The 23,567-nt window shown below is 42.5% G+C and overlaps 1 protein-coding gene across 1 annotated transcript in view; it reads right to left on the reverse strand.

The window, feature by feature from the left end:
• The window catches only part of HIVEP1 (HIVEP zinc finger 1), a 285,521-nt gene that overhangs the window by 246,264 nt on the left and 15,690 nt on the right, over window positions 1-23,567 (reverse strand). The gene's annotated exons all lie outside the window — the stretch shown is intronic.

A 23,567-nucleotide genomic window follows, 5' to 3' on the forward strand; every position in this document is an offset into this window, starting at 1 on the left:
ATGGGGATTTTCTTCTACTCTGGATAGTTCTTAAAATGGACTGAGATGTCAGCAGAGAGCACTGTGGTCATGATGTCAGCAGAGAGCTCTGTGTTCCAAAAATAAAAGAATTTCCTCTGTATTATTCAGAAGCTAATAAGTACTAGAAGGATTAAGATTTTTTTAATAGAAGTAATTTACAAATCTGTTTAAACTTTCTGGCACCAGTCGATTAAAAAAAATAAAAAAAAAAAATAAAATTTCCACCGAAGTACCCCTTTAACCCCTTAAGGACTCAGGGTTTTTCCATTTTTGCACTTTCGTTTTGTCCTCCTTACCTTTTAAAAATCATAACCCTTTCAATTTTCCACCTAAAAATCCATATTATGGCTTATTTTTTGCATCGCCAATTCTACTTTGCAGTGACATTAGTCATTTTACCCAAAAATGCACTGCGAAATGGAAAAAAAAATCATTGTGCAACAAAATCGAAGAAAAAAACGCCATTTTGTAACTTTTGGGGGCTTCCGTTTCTACGCAATGCATATTTCAGTAAAAATTACACCTTATCATTATTCTGTAGGTCCATACGGTTAAAATGATACCCTATTCATATAGGTTTGATTTTGTCGCACTTCTGGAAAAAATCATAACTACATGCAGGAAAATTTATACGTTTAAAAATGTCATCTTCTGACCCCTATAACTTTTTTATTTTTCCACGTACAGGGCGGTATGAGGACTCATTTTTTGCGCCGTGATCTGAAGTTTTTATCGGTATGATTTATGTTTTGATCGGACTTTTTGATCACTTTTTATTCATTTTTTAATGGTATAAAAAGTGACCAAAATACGCTTTTTTGGACTTTGGAATTTTTTTGCGCGTACGCCATTGACCGTGCGGTTTAATTAATTATATATTTTTATAGTTCGGACATTTACGCACGCGGCGATACCACATGTTTATTTAATTTTTTTATGGGAAAAGGGGGGTGATTCAAACTTTTATTAGGGAAGGGGTTAAATGACCTTTTATTAACACTTTTTTTTAACTTTTTTTTTTGCAGTGTTATAGCTCCCATAGGGACCTATAACACTGCACACACTGATCTCCTATGCTGATCACAGGCATGTATTAACACACCTGTGATCAGTGTTATCGGCGCTTGACTGCTCCTGCCTGGATCTCAGGCACGGAGCAGTCATTCGCCGATCGGACACCGAGGAGGCAGGTAAGGGCCCTCCCAGTGTCCGATCAGCTGTTCAGGAGGCCGCGATTTCACTGCGGCGGTCCCGAACAGCCCGACTGAGCAGCCGGGTCACTTTCACTTTCGCTTTAGAAGCGGCGGTCAGCTTTGACCGCCGCTTCTAAAGGGTTAATACCGCACATCGCCGCGATCGGCGATGTGTGGTATTAGCCGCGGGTCCCGGCCGTTGATGAGCGCCGGGACCGACGCGATATGATGCAGGATTGCGGCGCGATCCCGCTTCATATCGCGGGAGCCGGCGCAGGACGTAAATATACGTCCTGCGTCGTTAAGGGGTTAAAGTCCAATGAAAATCAATGGGAAATGTATGTTCCCACATAACTTCCGTATGGCTGGAGATATTTCAATAATACCAGGTACACATATTACCTCTATGTCAAATAAAAATATATGATAGTTAAATTAACCTTTACCTACACCCTTATATAAAAGATTTTTTTTGTGCTCTCTCCTGTCTGATGGCACTCCTCTGTGCTCTCTCCTGTCTGATAGTACTCCTCTGTGCTCTCTCCTGTCTGATGGCACTCCTCTGTGCTCTCTCCTGTCTGATAGTACTCCTCTGTGCTCTCTAATGTCTATCAGACATGAGAGAGCACCGAGGAGTGCTATCAGACAGGAGAGAGCACCGAGGAGTGCTATCAGAGGAGTACTATAAGACAGGAGAGAGAACAGAGGAGTGCTAGCCCACCCTAACTTACTGGACTTTGTCCATGCCTGTGCTTCAGCTTGGACAAAGCCATGATATTATAAGACATGATTTGTATTAAAAGGAAATAACATTTTCTTATGAAGTATATTAGAAAGGTTAATGTTTTGACAAGATGTACAACATATAAAAGGTTTTTGTATCCGACAGTGCATATTTAAAGACTTATTTCATAATGCATCTTGCAGTGTCTTTTAAAGTCCCATGACAAACCTATAACTGATACCACCAAACTGTATATATTTTCTGTACTGAATCCAGTTCAATACAGTATTGCTGGAATCTGCGCTATTACACTCAGCAAGCCACAATGGATACTACTCAAACAATGACACACAATAACATCTGTCAGGTCATGTGATTCTATGTATACATTTACCGCACTTGCTGGGGTCCCATCCCCGCAGATATATTAAACAGTGCACAGCTAGATGCAATGTGCAATGAGCCTAATACTGAACTACTGGTAAAACTTCAAGAAATTTAGAACATTTCTTTTGATAAAAGTTTGGAAATCGAATGTTCCATTAATGTGACTGCAGGATATTGTTGTTTGAGAATTTATCATTCTGGACTGCTTTCACACTCGCGACAATGATATATGAGTTTGGAAAATATACTGAAAAATACACACATACTGTAGCCAGAGAGAATACTGCTGACACTGTGCTACAAAAGCTACCCACAGACTGCAAGCTATATGACTGATGACTTTACGAAAATAAATTGTAAAACCTGACAACTAAATTATCCACACGTTCTGCAGTAAAACAATAACAAAATAAGTCAATGAGTCAAGGCTGGTGAGAATTTTCAATGGAGGGTCAGAACCAGAACGGATGCAGCAACCGCTACAAATAAACAGGATTAAAAGATCTGTGTCGGAGTGAGCAATTTTTTACTTATGTCTTAGCTTTATATTTAAATGGGCACTGTCCTTTCAAATAAAGTGCCTCCACCTAAAGAGATATTGCAGTACTTTAAAATGTAGGATAGGGGGGAAAGTGTCTGATCACGAAGGGGTCAGACCACTGGGATCCCCCGCAATCTCCAGTACAGGGCCCCAGCTGTCACCTGCATGGAGTGGTGGGATCAGCATACGCTCTATGCACTGTCTATGGCAGCGCCGGAGTTACACGGATAAAGCACTTGGGCAACTCTGTCGCTTTCATAGACAGTGCATTGAGAGCACACCGACCCCAGCACTCCATGCACAGGGAGAAGGTGGGGTCCCATTCTGGAGATCACTGGGGGAGAGGGGGGAATTCTCATTAGTCGGACCCCCACACATCCACTTATCACCTATCCTGTGGTAGGGGATAAGTATTAAAGTACTGTGTTCCCCTTTAATAGCCAGTGTGATTTCTAACATATTGATAACTCACTTAGTTTAGCAAAAATAACTCCTTAGCTCGGAAAAAAAAGCTCTAAATTGGGGGTGGGCTTAGTTTAGGATATGTGCAGGAGAGAAAGCCAGAGGGTAGGAACACACTATTTTTCGCCCCCCGTTAACCGTATCTGTTGGCATCCCGTCGAAAGTGGGATGCTGAGATATTTACTGTTAACGGGAGCAGCGCACCCCATTCACTTCTGCTGCCAAACGGAGTCACCCCTAGTGACTCAGTTTGCAACATATGCATTATTTTAAGCTCACTCATGAGTGAGTCCCTAAAGGAGTGATTAGGTGACTCCGTTCGGCAGCAGAAGTGAATGGGGTGCGCTGCTCCTACTAACAGTATATGTCTGCATCCCCTTTTCGGCGGGATTCCAACAGATACGATTAACAGGGGCCAGAACGTAGTGTGTTCCTACCCTTAGCTGCATACCTGCAATCCGTAAGCTTATCTGACTTCTCCAGGGCATACACACTGTGAATCAAGGCTCTCATCTCTGACCACCCATAAAGTTCTGGGCATCTGAATTATTGTACACATTATGGGGGAGATTTATCAAAACCTGTCCACAGGAAAAGTTGCTGAGTTGCCCATAACAACCAATCAAATTCTTCTTTCATTTTTGAAAAGGCCCCTGAAAAATGAAAGAAGCAAACTGATTGGTTGCTATGGGCAACTAGGCTACTTTTTCTCTGGACAGGATTTGATATATCTCCCCCTATATTTACACAGTGCTTTTTACTGAATGTACTCTACCCTTCCCCCCCTTCCTCACTTAGCAGCAGCAGCAGTTTTGCGCTTAGTGTAACCTGTTCCATGCTGTACAGCTGCTGTTTCGTGCATCACTAACCCCTTCTTCTTCCACATGTCATCTATAGTACTAGACTGTAAATCATCCACCAGCACAGTGCTAGCCTGTTCACTCCAGTTAACTTTCAGCAACACTGGCTCTTATTTACTAAGAGTGTTGTGTAGGTTTCTTTGTGGGTTTTAATTCCCTACAATTTATTTTCCAGGGTATTTACTAAGGTTTCCCTACATTTTCCACTTTCCCTACACTTTGCTTTTTTCACACATGCTCTGATCTGTCTGGTTTTCCTCAGCTCATATCCACCACATTTTATGTGGAAACCTTAGTAAATATGTTTTTTTTTTTTGTGAAAATGTCGGGAACACGCCCCTTTTCGGAGACCATGCCCCCTTTTCCTGGCGGCCACGCCCCTTTTCCAGGTTTTCTTCACAAAATGGAGAGTTAGTCGGGTTTTTTCAATTCTGGCGCAAAATCTGGCGCAGACAGAATTTCTGGCGCAACAACCCGACAAAACATGTCGGGTTTGCAATAGTAAATGGAGGCCACTGTGTCAAGGCATAGCTGTAAGGAGTAGGTGCAATACTGTGATTGGACGACTAAGGAAAAGATTTTACAGTATAAATTTAAACTATTTAGAGAATTAGGAAAACAGATTAGAACACCCACTAATTTGCAAGTTTCACCAGCCACCTTCCATACAAATCAATTTGTGGATGCTCTTGAGGAATTTTGCATTTGATTCAAGTACAGTAATTGTTACTGTAACTATGGAATGATGTAGCATAGTGTAGCACAACCTTTATAAGCCAAGTACCCCCCTAGCAATAAGTTTAAACAAAAAAAAACCTCCCAAAAATGGGGGAAGCACCCAAGGAACGTATTTCACTCACACAGTAGTGGAGGACCAGGTCTCCCACCCATAAGGCAAAAGCCAAAATTGTTAACACCAAGAAGATGCAACTACTATGGGCCTAGAGCAGGGCTTGACAGATTTGTTATGAATCTAGAAGCCAGTAAAATTTGGAAGCTAGGATGCCGCGAGTAACAGAAAGCGGCATTAATATGCCGCATGACATCAAATAATCATTCATTAGGGTCACCTCATCCCTCACTGTGTCACAGTCATTACTGTCTGCTCAACTCACCCGTCAGTCATCACTGTCCCATCAGCGCCCCTCCGTGTGTCAGTTATTACTGTCCCCTCATCTTACCCCTGTGTGTCAGTTATTGTGCACCCCTTTTCTCCCACCTATGTCTTAAAGAGGGAGATTTATCAAAACCTGTGTAGAGGAAAAGTTGATCAGTTGCCCATAGCAACCAATCAGATCGCTTCTTTCATTTTTAAAGAGGACTGTGAAAAATGAAATCATTTTACAAAAAAATATTTTGCTTTGTCAGTCATTTAATATCATCATTATATAACTAAGTTGCTTGCTTTGTTCTCTAGGTTAGGGCTTGACAAATCCTGGGCGCCAAGTTGCCAATGCAATTAAGAATTTTGTAGTGGCCCCCAGGATTTGTCAAGCCCTGATCTAGAGAACACAGTGAACAACTTAGTTAAACCTATGGCCATTTATTATCTTTTTTAGCTTTAGTTTTTTTTCTATAGGAGTGCCAATGATGCACGAGTGCTGTGCTCGGGTCTCTTCGGAGCTCCCATAGAAATGAATGGAGCTCCACACTAAGCATTGCGTACCTTCCCGAATATTGCAGGAGTCCCAGCGGTCAGACCCCCTGCGATCAGCTTCTTATCCCCAGTCCTGTGGTAAGTCAATTTTTGCTGAAGTTCTACTCTAAAGCGTTTTTGTCAATTTCTGCTCACCTTTTAGGAGCCATAACTCTACGCTGCACTGCGGAGAAACTAAATTCCCAGTAGAGTTATTTTCTGTAACCTAACCCCTACATTTTTTTAAAAGTTTTACCGTACATTTTGTGGTAAAATGGTGATGTCATTAGAAAGTACAACTGGTCTCGTATAGATGGCCCTGTAGGTAAACAATTTAAAGACTTTTAAAGGGGTACTCCGGTACTTAGACATCTTATCCCCTATCCAAAGGATAGGGGATAAGATGCCTGATCGCGGGAGTCCCGCTGCTGGGGACCCCCGTGATCTTGCACGCGGTACCCAGTTTGTAATCAGTCCCAGGAGCGTGTTCGCTCCGGGTCTGATTACCGGCGACTACAGGGCGGGTGGCGCGGGACGTCACGCCTCCGCCCCGTGTGATGTCACGCTCCGCCCCTCAATGCAAGTCTATGGGAGGGGGTGTGACAGCTATCACGCCCCCTCCCGTAGGCTTGCATTGAGGGGCGGAGCGTGACATCACACGGGGGCGGAAGCGTGACATCACACGCCGCCCGCCCTGTAGTCGCCGCTAATCAGACCCGGAGGGAACACGCTCCGGGGACTGATTACAAGCGGGGTGCCGCGTGCAAGATCACAGGGGTCCCCAGCAGCGGGACTCCCGCGATCAGGCATCTTATCCCCTATCCTTTGGATAGGGGATAAGATGTCTAAGCACCTAAGTACCCCTTTAAAAGGCGGGGGGAGGAAAATGCAATCATTTCAGCCATATTCAAATCTTCTGTTTCATCTACAAATGTGAGGAAAACAACATTTATAAAATGGCGCATGCAGTATGTAAATTAAGCTTACAGGGGTAATCCGGAGGGGAAAAAAATTTCAATCAACTGGTGACAAAAAGTAAAAAAAAAAATTGTAAGTTACTTCTATTTAAAAATCTTAATCCTTCAAGTACTTATCAGCTGCTGTATGTTCCACAGGAAGTTATTTACTTTTTGAATTTCTTTTCAGTCTGACCACAGTGCTGACACCTCTGTTCATGTCAGGAACTGTCCAGAGCATGAGATGTTTGCCATGGGGATTTGCATGTACTCTGGACAGTTGCTGACACGGACAGTGGTGTCAGCAGAGAGCACTGTGGTCAGACAGAATAGAAATTCAAAAAGAAAAGAACCTCCTCTGGAGTATACAGCAGCTGATAAGTACTGAAAGTATTAAGATTTTTAAATAGAAGTAATTTACAAATCTGTTTAACTTTCTGTCACCAGTTGATTAAAAAATAGGTTTCTCCTACCGGAGTACCCCTTTAAGTAGGCCGCTGGGCATGTAGTCCTTGCTCCACACAGGTTTTAATAAGTCTCCCCCCATGAATTTTAAGAGTTTACAAGGATCTTTGGTGCTATAAAAAAAATACCCAGAGCATGCTGCAATGAAAACAAAACAAATTCTACTGATCAAGAAAACACAACATAGAATAACTACACATTTTTTTGTAGTAGATTTAAAGAGTTTATTTTCATTAAAAAAAAAAAAAGAAAAGAAACACTTTGGACATGTGGCCCAGACATGTCATTAGCTCTGATCACACTAGGATTCACTCACAGACCCACTACAATCGCTGGTTCTAAGCCAGGTAAGAAAGATGAGCTTAGTAGCTGACTATACACATTACAAATATAACAATATTCTCACTCATAGTGGTATGTGACCTGTGCTCCTCTGCATCCATTATTGTAACCACCTTTGACAACACAGCAGACCAGAATTTCAAGGTTGGTTAAGATAGCATATAAGATGACTCCTTTCAGGTCATTGTAATGAACAGCACCCCTCACATATTTGTAATGAACAGCACCCCTCACATATTTGTAATGAATAGCACCCCTCACATATTTGTAAATATTTTATTAGCACTTCATGGCAAAAAAAACTCTCAAAAATGTTGATGTAGGCCAAAAGAATTTTTGGCCTACATAAAGATGGCCAAGACTCTGAAACCAAGCTGCAGCACGGTAGGCAAGACCATACAGTGGTTTCACAGAACATATTTCACTCAGGCCTCCATGGTCGACCAAAGAATTTGAGTGCACATGCTCAGCATCCTATTCAGAGGATGTCTTTGGGAAGTAGACATATGAGAGGGTCAGCCTGTCAGTGCTCAGACCATACACCACCAACTGCATCAAATTGGTCTGCATGGCTAACGTCCCAGAAAGACACCTCTTCTAAAGATGATGCACAAGGATGCCCACAAATAGTTTACTTTTGACAAGCAGCATAAGGCCATGGATTACTAGAACCATGTCCTATGAGACCAAAAAACTCATTTGGTTCAAATGGAGTCAAGCATGTGAGGCAGCAACTAAGTGAGGAGTACAAAGATAAGCACGCACAACTGACAGTCAGGCATGGTGGCGAAGGTGTCATGGTCTGGGCCCGTATGAGTGTTGCTGGCAATGGGAAGCTACAGTTCATTGAGGTAACCATGAATGCCAACATGTACTGTAACATACTGAAGGAGAGCTTGATCTTCTCCCCTCGAAGACTGGGCTGCTGGGCAGTATTCCTACATGGTAACGAACCCAAACACACCTTCAAGACAATCATTGCCTTGCTAAAGAAGCTAAGGTTAAGGCTGAAATTCCACTTTTAGAAATTCCAAGAAAAGCGGCAATTCTGCCGCATGGCGTTTTTTTCGGCCAAAAACGCTGTGGCCAGATGTTAGCTGTAAATCAATGAAAAAACACAAAATTCTTTTTCCACTATGCTTTTTTCAGTTTGACTTTTTTTAATCCTTTTGGCAGTTTTTCACTCTTTTTCAGCTCCTTGGCGGTTTTACAAAATCACAGCATGTTGAGCCTATGGCGTTTTTTTCCATGAAATTGTGGTGTTTTTCTCCCATAGAAGTCTATGAGAGCAAAAAAAAACACAAAGAAAAACGCCATGTGGGCTGTAACTTTGGCGTTTTTGCAGGCGGTTTTTATTCTTTTGCAGGCGATCCAAAAAAGTGATGGCGATACCTTTTTTAAAAAAAATTCTTAGCGTACCATTAAAATATATTATATCTGTATCGAAGAGAGCTCGGCACCACTCTCTGTGTATGAAAAGGACGGGAAAGGCTAGGACCCTTGATTACTTCTCCCCTTGCAACTGCTGGAGGTACATACAGGTGCTGCTACGCTGATAGACAATGTGAAATTGCAGTAAAAAGAAGAAGCAGAGCACTCACCAGACCTTGGATGCAGGTGGATTTTATTGACCGATTCGATCAAAGGTACATCAGGGGGGGAAGGTGGTACAGACAGGGGAGTGTAAGTTAGAGACGTCGTCATTGCGCCACGCCGCGCCGTGCAGCGCATAGCAACGACGCAGGGGACGCACACCGGAGGCCTGAAGCAGCGCGGACCCGACCCTGGCAACAGGTAATTATGCAACCGAGGATGGGGGGATGCAACGGGGCAGCGGCGTCGGCAATGGGTGCCGCTGCCCCTTCTCTCCCCCTGGCCGATAGCCAGCGGGAGAGAAGCGGCGGCAGCAGGGCTCTAGACCCCAGGAAAGGCAGGGGGAGAGAAGCGGGCAGCGACGGCCTCTCTCCCCCTGCCTTTCCTGGGGGTGTATCGGGGTATACGCACGCACCCTCATTTTACCTTGGATATTTGGGTAAAAAACTTTTAACCCAAATATCCTTGGTAACATGAGGGTGCGCGTTATAGGCCGGTGCGTGGTATACCCCGATAAATACGGTATATATATATATATATATATATATATATATATATATACACACACACACACACACACACACACACACACACATATATATATATATATATACACATACATATAAAAGATACAGTGGTGATGGAAAAAATTGTAATTAACAACATTTAAAAAAAAAATTTTAACAACATTTTTATACATTTTTAAATAGGGATCAATTTATGTGTGCGGGCAGGGCACTAAAAATGTAACCGACAATAATAAAAAATGTAGTGTGTGTATGTTTATCCCTTTTTATTCTTTATTATTTACATTTTTTAGGTACTACTACTACTCCCAGCATGGAACACACTGTTCCATGATAGGAGTAGTAGTACTTGTACTAATTGACAGATGGCTGGGGGTCCTTTGCGATCCTTCTATATAATTTATAGATGCAGCCGGCCACTCTTCTATGGTCCCCTGGGCTAACAGCGTACAGCACAGATTGTTGTGCCGTGCGCTATTAACCCTTTAGACGCGGCGATGATCAAAGTTGAGCGCCGTGCCTAAAATGAAAGTGAAAGCTTCCTGGTAGCTCAGTCGAGCTGATCGGGACCATCGCGATAAAATCGCAATGTCCCCATCAGCTTGGACGCAAGCGGAGGTCCCCTTACCTGCCTCGATCATGTCCGATCAGCGATTTATTGCTCCAAGCCCGAGATCCAGGCTTCAGCAATTGACCGCCTATAACACTGATTAATGCAAAGCTATGGCTCTGCAGGGATCAGTGTAAAAGATCAGTGTGTGCAGTGTTATAGCCCCCATGGGAGCTAGAACACGGCAAAAAAAAAAAAAAGTTAATAAAGGTCATGTAATAAAAGTTTGAATCACCCCCCTTTTCCCATAAAAAAAAAAAAAAAAGTTTTAAATAAACAGTGTAAATATGTGTATACATAAGTATATGTGGTATCGCCACGTTCGGAAATGTCCGAATTATAAAAATATATCACTAATTAAACCGCATGGTCAATTGTGTACGTGCAAAAAAATTGTGTGGCAGGAGACCAAACTCAGGAAGGGTTTCTCTGCACTGAGCTTTACTGACAGCTGCACAGAGCCTCCCTGAAAGCTGCGAAGAGACTCATTGAAAGCTGCAGATGAGAGCCTCATTGAAAAAATGCAAAGAGCCCACTGAAAAATGCAAAGAGCCTCAATGAAACATACATAGAGCCTCACTGAAAAATGCAAAGAGCCTGAGGTCTTCTATTCATCACAGCACTGCAACGATGTGAGGGCAGAAGTGGCCCCCCATGCCTGCTGGGAAACACCTACTTTCTCCTGGTGGGAGATTGCACTATGTGAGCAAGAATAAAGGTAAGATACAAAGCTTTTTAAAGTTCTGAAATTCTTTTTAACCTCTGGGTTAAAGGCCCCTGGGTTTTTCCGTTTTTTGTATTTTCGTTTTTTCCTCCTTACCTTTAAAAAATAATAACTCTTTCAATGTGGCACCTAAAAATCCAAATGATGGCTTATTTTTTGCAGTACCAATTCTACTTTGTAATGACATAAGTCATTTTACCCAAAAATCTACGGCGAAACTGAAAAAAAATTCATTGCGAGACAAAATTGGAAAAAAAAAACGCCATTTTGTAAATTTTGGGGGCTTCCGTTTCTACACAGTACATTTTTTTGGAAAAAATGACACCTTCTCTTTATTCTGTAGGTCCATACGATTAAAATGATGTCCTACTTATATAGGTTTGATTTTGTCGTACTTCTGGAAAAAATCACAACTACAAGCAGGAAAATTAATACATTTAAAATTGTCATCTTCTGACCCCTATAACTTTTTTATTTTTATGCGTATTGGGCGGTATGAGGGCTCATTTTTTGCGCCGTGATCTGAAGTTTATAGTGGTACTATTTTGCATTGATAGGACTTATTCATCGCTCTATTTTGGACTTAGGATTTTTTTTTGCGCGTACGCCATTGACCATTCGGTTTAATTAACTATATATTTTTATAATTCGGACATTTCCGCACGCGGCAATACCACATATGTTTATTTACACAGTTTTATTTAACAACGGCCGGGCTTGACCCGCTATGACACGCATTATAGAACGGGAGTGGACTCAGGACGTACAGGTACGCCCTGGGTCCTTAACAGGTTAAGGGTGGGAGGGGTGTTAGGATTAGTTAGGGAACATAGCCTGAGTTAGTTTAGAAAAGTTTATTTGGTGACAGCTACTCTTTAAACACATTTATAAATGTTGTGCACTCACTATTTTACATTGTAGCAGAGTGTCATTTCTTCAGTGTTGTCCCATGAAAAGATCTAATAAAATATTTACAAAAATGTGAGGGGTGTACTAACTTATGTGAGATATTGTACAATGACATTCCGTTCTTGGCAGGATACGGACTGATACTTGTGGCAAAATTCAAAACGCAGTATGAATCTAGCCTTACAGAGCACAATGATATCAATTTGTGTGAAAAAGCACCTCCAGTTTTCAGACTATATTTAGCTACACTTTCAAAGGATTGACTAGTAGAGGCAATGTGTAACTTAAAGCGGCTGCACAAACACAAAGAAGACACATTTCCACATCCGCTATAATTTGTAACAGTAAAATGAGATTCAGAAAAGAGTTTTTATACATGCCTTGGTAAAGCTGTCATCAATGCATTATTATTGGTGTGGTTTTAGTAACGGTACAGCTTTACGCTATGCTCCAAAAAATATTCACTAGTGCTCACCCTTGTAATTTTATTGCTGTAGTTACTTTGTAGTTGTTACTTTGTAGTTTTTTTTTTTTTTGGGTGCTCCCATACCAAAATAAGGCTGTATTTTAACCCCAGCACATTCAAATAGGTCCCTGATGAGGACAAAGGGCTGTACCCTTTGCTAGCACCCAAACATACAGGCAAAATGTGTTTACAAAAATGGGGAAAATGCAAATAACATCTGAAAACTTAAAGGCACTTTTTGCTATGAAAAAAAACTGATGTATTTTAGGTTGTAAAAATATGGCTCATAAAACACTGTGGGATCATAGGGTAACATCATGTTATTTTGTAAGGGTATGTTCACACCGAGGAATTAGAGCAAGATTGAAGAGGAATAATTTTGGTCAGGAAAATCTTGTTTCTTTGCCATTTTCTCCCTTCTCTGCATAAAAAATTCTGCACAAAACTCATTTTGTCAGTAGAAAAAAAAATCCCATTGTCTTCAATGGGCTTTTACTCATGGATTCCGACCAGAAGAATGAACATGTTCTATCTTTAGGCAGAAGAGAATTCAGCATCGAAAAGTTCATTAAAGTCAATTAAACTTTCATTGTTGGAGGATTTGGAGCAGAATAAGCAAGCGGAATTACACGTGTAGATTCCTCTACAATTCCTCAGTATGAACATACTCTAAGTGATTTTTTATTTAATTTTTTACTACTTGTACATACCCCAAGACAAAAGAGGGAAGGATATAATAAATCCTAAAAGTGAAAAATGGTGTTGAAAAAATAAAATAAAATATCAGATCTTAGGCCCTGTGACAAGGCCCGATGTGCAACTTACACTAGCACTAAATCTCATTGTTTAAAGAACCGTGAGGATTGCATGTGGAGGGTTGCGCTTACAATTTGGGCTGGGCGGTATGACCAAATGTGTCTATCACGGTATGTTTTAAACTTTTGGTGGTTCCACGGTATATAATGGTATTTCCTAGACCCCCCCCCCCTCACATATCACCCGCATGCGCTGCCCTCCTCGTCCTGTTTGTTGTGGCCGCCGGCGCTGACACTCTATACTGTGCGGTATCCCTATGCCCGGGGTGCAAAAGGTAAACAAAATAAACTTTAACGCACCTACGTCGGCCTTACGCTGGGGACGGGAACGTCGGAGAGCTGTAAGCCTATCACCGGCTGCAGCGATGTTCCGCCTCGGCCAGTGATAAGCTGAGCGCACTGTCATTTAAGGAGCCGGCTTCTTACATGACAGTGGGCTCAGCCTATCACCGGCCAAGGCGAAACATCGCTGCGGCCAGTGATAGGCTGACGGCTGTCCGACGTTCCCGTCCCCAGGAAACAAGTGAGGCCGGTACCAGACCAATGGGAGGTGAGTTAAAGTTTATTTTGTTTATTTTTTGCAGCCCAGGCATAGGGATACCGCACAGTATAGAGCAGTGGTCTACAGCCTGCGGACCTCCAGATGTTGCAAAACTACAACTCCCAGCATGCCCGGAGTCAGCAGGTTGGAGACCACTGGTATAGAGTGTCAGTGCCGGCGTCCGCAACAAACAGGACGAAGAGGGCAGCACATGCGGGTGACATGCGAGTAGTACCCTGATGGGGACAGCGCTGGGCTGATAATTAATTGGGGGGGGGGGGCAGAACAGCGCTCGCAAGTCACATAGGATTAGTTCCCCGATATGGGGACAGCGCTGGGCTGATTCATTCATTCCCAAGGGGGAGGGGCCAAACCGACATTGCGGTATGGATTAAAATTCATATTGTGCAGCACAAAAATTTCGGTATTCGGAATTAACCGGTATACCGCTCAGCCCTACTTACAATCACTGGATAGCTCATGAGGCCCTTTGTTTCCATTATTCGTCAACCATACATTCCCTATAAGGCCCCGTTCACACTACGGAATTGCCACGGAATTTCCGGACAGAATTCCGCAGTGTGAACTTTAACATTAGTGTGGATGGGTCTCCACGAGACCCATTCACACTGCGGAATTTCAGCGGCGGACATTTCCGCAGCTGAAAGTGTTCCGCGCAAAGAAAGAACATGTTCATTGTTTGCGCGAGCGGACCATAGCAGTCAATGGTGACGGCTCAGTGCCCCGCGGCCCTAGCGCCGAAGTACCTTCGGCGGCGGTCACCAGGCGGAATCTCCGCTCGTGGAATTCAGCCGCGAGAATTCCGTAGTGTGAACGGGGCCTAACACAGGGGAATGTGCTGCTGAAAATCAGGTTATAGGGTTACTCCGCTCCCCTGCATCCCGAACATTGAGTTCCTGAACGCTGTGTGCAGGCTTCCATGTTCACGTCACACCCCCTCCCATAGACTTGCATTGAGGGGACGGGACATGATGTCACATGACGGGGCGGGACGTCACGAGGGGGCGGGCGTGAACATGAAAGCCCGCACACAGGGTTCAGGAATTAAATGTTCCGGACGCTGGGGAGCAGAGTAACCCTTTCAAACAATATCAGCTAACGAACAAGCATTTGCTCATTTGTCGGCTGACTGATGGCCCTAATATACAGGGGTATATTCAGCTGATAATCACCTTGTGTAATAGGGCCCTTACTTATGGCTGGGTCATTAGAACAATTAATTTACAGATCCTTAACCCCTTAAGGACCAAGCCCATTTTCACCTTAAGGACCAGAGCATTTTTAGCATATCTGGTCTTTAAGAGTTAATAACTCTGGGATGCTTTTACTTATGAATTTGATTCAGAGAATGTTTCTTTGTGACATATTCTACTTTAACATAGTGGTAAATTTTCGTTGATACATATTTCGATACAAAAATTCCAAAATTTCATGAAAAATTAGAAAAATGTTACATTTTTCAAATTTTGAAGCTCTCTGCTTGTAAGGAAAATAGACATATCAAATAAATTATATATTGATTCACATACACAATATGTCTACTTTTCGTTTGCATCATAAAGTTGACATGTTTTTACTTTTGGAAGACACCAGAGGGCTTCAAAGATCAGCAGCAATTTTCAAATTTTTCATGAAATTCTCAAAATAAAATTTTTCAGGGACCAGTTCAGGTTTGAAGTGGATTTGAAGGGCCTTCAGATTAGAAATACCCCATAAATGACCCCATTATAGAAACTGCACCCATCATCGTATTGAAAATGACATTCAGTAAGTGTGTTAACCCTTTAGGTGTTTCACAGGAATAGCAGCAAAGTGAAGGGGAAAATTGAAAATCTTCATTTTTTTACACTCGCATGTTCTTGTAGACCCAGTTTTTAAATTTTTAGCGGTAAAAGGAGAAAGACCCCCAATATTTGTAACCCAATTTCTCTTGAGTAAGGAAATACATCATATGTGTGTAGGTCAAGTGTTCGTCGGGTGCACTAGAGGGCTCAGAATGGAAAGAGCGGCAATGGAATTTTGGAGAGTGAATTTTGCTCAAATGGTTTTTAGGGGAATGTCGTATTTAGGAAGCCACTATGGTGCCATAAGAGCAAAAAAAATATATATACATGGCATACTATCTTGGAAACTACACCCCTCAAGGCTCGTAACAAGGGGTACAGTGAGCCTTAACTGCCCACAGGTGTTTGACGAATTTTCGTTAAAATCAGACGTGTAAAAGAAAAAAAATCTTTTTTCACTAAAATGCCGTTTTGGAAATACCCCATGTGTGGACGTCAAGTGCTCTGCTGGCGCACTACAATGCTCAGAAGAGGAGCACCATTGAGCTTTTGGACAGAGAATTTGTTTGGAATGGAAGTTGGGGGCTATGTGCGTTTACAAAGCCTCCCGTGGTGCCAGAACAATGGACACCCCCCCCCACATGTGACCCCATTTTGGAAACTACACACCGCACAGAATTTAATAAGGGGTGAAGCGAGAATTTACACCCCAATGGAGTCTGACTGATCTTTGGAACAATGGGCTGTGCAAATGAAAAATTACATTTTTTATTTTCACGGACCACTGTCCCAAAAATCTGTAAGACACCTGTGGGGCGTAAATGCTCACTGTACCCCTTATGACGTGAGGGGTGCAGTTTCCAAAATGGGGTCACATGTGGGGGGGGGTGCATTGTTCTGGTACCATGGGGCTTTGTAAACACACATGGCCTTCAATACTATTCTGAGCATTGTAGAGCGCCCGCAGAGCACTTTACATCCACGTGTGGGGTTCTCACTCAGAAGAAATGGGGTTACAAATTTTGGGGGGGGCTTTTTTTTTTCCTATTTTCCCTTGTGAAAATGAAAATTTTTCTTCATTTTCCCATCCAACTTTAACAAAAATTTGTCAAACACATGTGGGGTTTTAAGGCTCACTATACCCCTTGTTACGTGTCGTGAGGGGTGAAGTTTCAAAAATGGGGTCACACGTGGGTATTTGTTTTTTTTGCGTTTATGTCAGAACCGCTGTACAATCAGCCAACCCTGTGCAAATCACCAATAGGCCTCAAATGTACATAGTGCGCTCTCACTGCTGAGCCCTGTTGTGTGTCCGCAGAGCATTTTACATCCACATTTGGGATATTTCCGTATGGGGCAACACCAGCATGTTAGTGTCAAATTTTTTTTTTTTTTTACACTAACAGGCTGGTGTAGACCCAGACTTTTTCTTTTCATAAGGGGTAAAAGGAGAAAAAGCCCCCCAAAATTTGTAATGCAATTGCGCCCAAGTACGGAAATACCACATATGTGGCCCTAAACTGTTTCCTTAAAATACGGTAGGGTTCTGAAGTGAGAGAGCGCCATGCGCATCTGAGGACTAGATTAGGAATTGCATAGGTGTGGATATAGGGGGTAGTTTACGCCAGTGATTCCCAAACAGGGTGCCTCCAGCTGTTGTTAAACTACCAGCATGCCTGGACAGTCAGTGACTGTCCGGAAATGCTGGGAGTTGTTTTGCAACAGCTGGAGGCTCGGTTTTGGAAACACTGCCGTACGATACCTTTTTCATTTTTATTGTGGGGGGTGTAAGGGGGTGTATATGTAGTATTTTATCCTTTATTTTGGGTAGTGTTGTGTTTTTACATTCACATAAGGGCGGGGGGGCAAACCTCCAGCTGTTGCAAAACTACAACTCCCAGCATGCACTGAAAGATCATGCATGCTGGGAGTTGTTCTTTTGCAACAGCTGACACTGGTTGGAAAACCTTCAGTTAGGTTCTGTTACTTAACTCAGCATTTTCCAACCAGAGTGCCTCCAGCTGTTGCAAAACTACAACTACCAGCATGTACTGATCGCCGAAGGGCATGCTGGGAGCTGTCTGGGCATTCTAGGAGTTGTAGTTTTGCAACATCTGGAGGGCTTCAGTTTAGAGACCACTGTATAGTGATCTCCAAACTGTAGCCCTCCAGATGTTGCTAGGCAAAAACTCACCGACTTCCGTAGCCTACACAAGCGAGCCGCACGTCATCGCCACCCGCCGCTGCCGATCACCGCTGGTAAGTGACCTCCAGGGCCGGTAACATCACGGTTCCCCCGTTCTGCCCTGACTACCGTGAGTGGGCAGGAACCTCCTAGTTCACCCTATATGTTGGGGGAGGACCCTGCTCAATTGGACAGGTAGGGGGCTATAGTCCTAGGCTAAATTGCCAAAAACAACAACCAGAAAATATGTAAATAGTTACACGTGAGGATATAACCCATAGGAGAGTAGGTAGCGCCTAGTGGTTACACATACTCACACCTAGCGCCTCTAAAAACACCCAAAGTGCTGCAAATACCACCATTTCCATATATACCTAGTCCAAAATAACATAACGACTAGATATGCACCAATAAAAGGATTCCCTTAGAGTCCTTCTAGCGCTTCGATATACTGTATATAACGGAACTCAGACATGTTTTGTACTATGTTTCAGTGTCTTTAGTTTTAAACTAATACTAATTAAGGATATGTTTTATGGATCTGTAAATTAATTATTCGATTTTGAAAAATACTTGTAATGGGTCCTCATATCTAAACCTATAATTATTCTATTGAGTTTTGGATGAGCAGAACAGAAAAACTTATTTTTTTCGATCTCCTCCTGTGCAGCTTTGCCAACAGCACTGTGACCATCCACTGATCATCTAACCCTACAGCCAATAAAGGCCTCAGCAGCTATCTACAAGTCTTCCTGCAAGTTACCACTGAGGCCAATGATTGACTGCAGGGTCCCACACACAACGTAAAGTGATATTGACCGTGCACTTCTGCCAGGGGCTTTGGAGAGGTGGTATTGCTTCACATGAGGCAAGTGGTGGGATTTTTTTTGCACGGAATCCACATTTAGCAGAGAAAAAAAAACAAAAAAAAACACATTCACTTCAATGGGCACCCAGAGCCAAATTCCAAAAAAAAACATAAGACATGTCTTATATTTTTGGGTAACGCTGAATTTAAGCTGCGGTACGTTTTCTGCAAAAATTCTGCTGTGTAAATAGGACTCCAGAATCCATGCAGATTTTAATGCGGAAATTCTGCCGTGTGAACAAAGCCTTAGTGTTACTACTGGGAGAAAGGATGTTTGAAGCTTGTTATTAAAGAGGTATTCCAGCCCTTACAAAAATAAAAAGGCAACCATACTTGCACCCCCTGATGCCCTAAAGCTGTAGTGTCAGACATACACCCGGCATAAGCCTCCATTGCTATTAAATAAAAAGCAAGTATTGCGCAGTGGAGGCAGAATACCTAGCATCCCTGCCTCTTTCCCCTCTGCACCCACATGCCCGCCCACCTCATGAATATACCAGCTCCAGTGTCCATTGCATAATGGAGGCTTATACGGGGTGTATATCTGAAATGGCAGCACTAATTCAGGTAAGTGAAACATTTTAATTTGGTTTACTCACACTATAACCCTGTGTGTTGGGTTTAGTGAGAGTTCAGCTTTCAGTTTGCCTTTAAAAGTTTTTCTGGGCCTGGAATATCCCTTTAGGGTACACGTTCACCCACTCGCAACTAGCAGTGGGTTTCTGGCGAACAGTCCACAATAGTGGCAGATTTATAGTTTACCAGCGGACCTGTTAAAAGGAATGGTGGTATAACTGCGGAATTCCCACAATGGGAGACACACTGCTAGTTACGAACATGTCAATGTACCGTTAGGGTGTATTCAGACATACAGTATTCGGCGCATCAAATTTGACCGACAGCCTCTGTGCTGTGGGAAAATAAATGATAGGCACCTGAGGTAATCGTTCCCACCCTGTGGACACGCTGCATATACAGAAAAACACAAATTGCATAGTTTTTAAAATATGTCTGTGAGGGTTCGTTCACATGTACATAAACCAGAAGTTTACACATAAGGATAATGTAACAGATTGGGGTATACAATATTTATATATACCACAGCCATCTAAATTAGCTCTCAAAAATATATACGGCATACCACAAGCAGCTTCAGCAGAAAGTACCCTTCAATCATGAATAAAAATATATTAATTTATATACACAACCGCCTTCATGCAACTTTGCATAAAACAGGAATTATAAACAAAAATTGCAGGAAAATTCAGCATTGTGAATAAAATGCGTACTCATGCAGACCCTCAATATATATATAAAAAAAAAAAAAAAAAAAAACAATAAAAGGTTTCATACTCTGAAATTGACTTTTCCTTAATGGTCCTTAATTCCCACGTACAGTATTCTGTGCAGATTTGATGCGCAGGATTTTCTGCTGCAGATTTCTATGTAAACTGAACACAGCTTGAAATCCTGTGCATCAAATCTGTGCAGAATACTGTACGTGTGAATAGACCCTTAAGGATAGACCCTAAATGGTAAAATATGTTGGTGTCCTTTCCTCAGACATCTCTGTACACTGTGTAGGGGCCATTCTGCGTTACCGCAGTCCTGGTCTCATTCTCTTCAATGGGAACCGAGCATCAGCAACCCAGTTTAGCCCCTACACAAAGTACTGAGCTGTCTACTTTGTTTCACTGTGTATGCCACTGCCCCAGTTCTGGCAAACAGCTGATGGGCAGGGGTGCCAAATATCTGCGGACGCACGACCCCGGGGCCAGAGTATCATGACATCACAACTCTGCCCCCTTGTGACATCATGCCCCGCCCCCTCAATGCAAGCCTATGGGGAGGGGGCATGACGGCTGTCCTTTGGATAGGGGATAAGATGTCTTAAGAGGGAGCCACCCTGGCATCTAGTGCCAGCAGATCGTACAAAGAAGCAGCTATAGACTCCCACTAAGCCTGCAAGATACCTGGAAAGAGTATCTTGCTGTAAAGAGTATTGCACGTCCTCCCTGGTATCGACTGCTGTCACTGCAAGCACTTTGTCTCGTGCTGGTTGAGCCACTTATAGACAGCACTAGTGGAGTGGCGCTCCATCGGTTCCTGTCACGGATTGGCTCCTTTTAGAGCTCACCCAGTCTCCTAGTAAGCAGATACAGCAGGCTGTTGAATGTATAAAGCAGGGGCCTCTTTACGATCACTGCATCTCAATGGCAAGTTATCTCTCGGGAAGACACACCCTGTAGGCTTTTCTTTTTTTCTTAAATGCTTGACTAGTGTGTTACACTTCCCATCTTCTGAAGTCTGAGGTCATCTATATAACCATCAACCTACCTCATTAGTGTTTGAAACAGAGCAATATGACTCGTTCACATTTGTCTCCTGCCGCAGAGAACTTTTATAGGTAGTCTCCATCTGAGTCATCTACTCCTGCTACATACTGTGGGCAGAACGCACATTCTATACCTTCACATTGACACAGACTCTACTTACTAAGTCATTATTATGAGGCTAGGATTCCACTGAGGTTTTTGCACTGCGTTTTTTTAGGCTTAAAAACGCCAGAAAAATTGCCACAGTTTTTCTCTGCGTTTTAGCGTTTTTAACTTTGTGTGGAAATTGCTTTTTTTGGCCCTTTTGGCATTTTTCCCCCCAAATTTGTTGGGTACCCCTCTATTTTTAACATTTTTTAGGTATTACTACTACTCCCAGCATGGGACAGACTGTTCCATGATGGGAGTAGTAGTACCTGTACTGATGAACCGATTGCCCTGGGTGTTACTCCTGACACCCAATGCGATTGTCCATAATATAGCAGAGATGCGGAGCGGCTCTATACAGCGCTCCCATAGAAATTCACATCACTCATTCATATTTTCCACCCAGAGTGGGGATTGGCCGGATGGTGGCAGCCAATCACTGCTCTCAGAGGGAAATATGATTGAGTGATGTTCTATTCATATTACTGTCCGGAGTATAGTAGAGAGATGCGGAGCGCAGGAAAAAGCAGATCCACATCTCTGCAATAGATGGGACGATCGCATCAGATGTCAGGATACCCGCTGCGATCTGTCCTTAAAGGGGTATTCCAGGAATATTTTTTTATTAAACTATGCTACAGGGGCTGTAAAGTTAGTGTAGTTCATAATATAGTGTCTGTACCTGTGTGTGATGGTTTTCTCACAATTTTTCTGTGAATTTCACCCCAATATTTATTTTTAACAGCATACAAAATGACTGTTGTCTCAGATTTTTCCCAGCTTGCAATGCAGCCGAGACCTGATTCACTAGTCAGCTGATGACAGGGAGCCTGTCTGCTTCAATGGGTGGAGGGATCGCTTGGTGGGAGAGGGATCAATCTGCAACTAATGCAACAGCTGTAGGCACGCTGATTGAAAACCACAGGTCTTTTGAATGGATGCAGCTCATTTATGTTTCAATGGGTGGGGTGGCTGATGTGTGTGAGGGAGGAAAATGGAATTGTGGGATTTGTGGTAAAAAAAAAGAAAAGTCAAACAGGAAATACCAGTTCCCAAAAAGCTAGCCACAGTGTTATGGTAGCCCCAAGACAAGCGCAGATCCTTCCTAAGCATGTCCATTACTGTCTGGCAGGTACGTACTAAAATCACCTTATGGTGGATAACCCCTTTAACTGTGGGTACTACTACTTCCATCATGGAGCACACTCTGCTCCATGCTGGGAGTTGTAGTACCTGCATTAATAGACAGATGGCAGCGTGCGTCACTTCTGACACCCCCTGTATAATGTATAGATGCGGGCGGCCGCTCTTCTATGGTCCCCTGCACTGATGTATATATACACATATTCATATTTTCCACAGAGAGTTGGGACTGGCTAGAACCATTTGGCCAATCACAGCTCTCTGTGGGAAATATGAATATGTGTATATATACGGCAGTGCAGGGGACCATAGAAGAGTGGCCGGCCGCACCTATAAATTATACAGAAGGATTGTAACGGACCCGGGCCGATCTGTCAATTAGTACAGGAACTACTACTCCCATCATGGAACAGTGTGTTCCATGCTGGGAGTAGTACTACCTAAAAAACGTTAAAAAAATAAAAAAATAAAATAAAAGTGAAAAACACACACACACTACATTTTTATTGCCCTGCCCGCACACATAAATTGATCCCTGTTTACAAATTAATAAAAATGTTGTTATAAAAAAGATACATTTCATTAAATACAATTTTTTCCATCACTACTGTATCTTTTTTTTTTTTTTTTTTTTTTTTTTTTTTTAATGGTACCCTACGAAATTTTTATAAAAAAGGTATCTCCATCACTTTTTTAAAACTGCTGGCAAAAACGTCAATGTTAAAACCAACACAGAGTTTTTCTTGGCGTTTTTGCTCTCCCATAGACTTCTAGGTTTTGTAGAGCGTTTTGGAAAACCAGCCTCTGAGCCAAAAATAGCTGGAAAAAACCAAAAGGATAAAAAAAACGCCAAACTGAAAAACGCCAAGTGGATCTGGCATGTTGCAGTTTACTATTGACTTGCAGCTAACATCTGGACACTGCGTTTTTTTGCGTGGCAAAATGGGCGTTTTTTTATGGCGTTTTTGCTAGAAATTTGTCAGTGGAATTTGTGTCTAGGGACCAGTGAAATAGACATGATCCATTAAAGAAAAAAAAAAAAAAAAATTGTACAACAGTAACAGCAGTCTTTTATAGCTTTTTCTGCATAATACTAATTTAATCTTTATTATTTCAGAAAGAAACCGAGCGCCATGATTAAATTTGTACAGCAAAATCCCCCTTGCAAACATCAACAAGCTGTGGTTATAGGTTATAACTGATTCTATTTTAAACATGCTGGTCACTGACATGTGCCTACTGTCCATGGACAAAGAACAAGGATTCAAAAGCATGGTCAGTGAACTAAATCCCCAATTTTTTATAAAACTC

The sequence above is a fragment of the Hyla sarda genome, chromosome 5 (assembly GCF_029499605.1).
Source record: "Hyla sarda isolate aHylSar1 chromosome 5, aHylSar1.hap1, whole genome shotgun sequence".
NCBI classification, from domain to species: Eukaryota; Metazoa; Chordata; class Amphibia; order Anura; family Hylidae; genus Hyla; species Hyla sarda.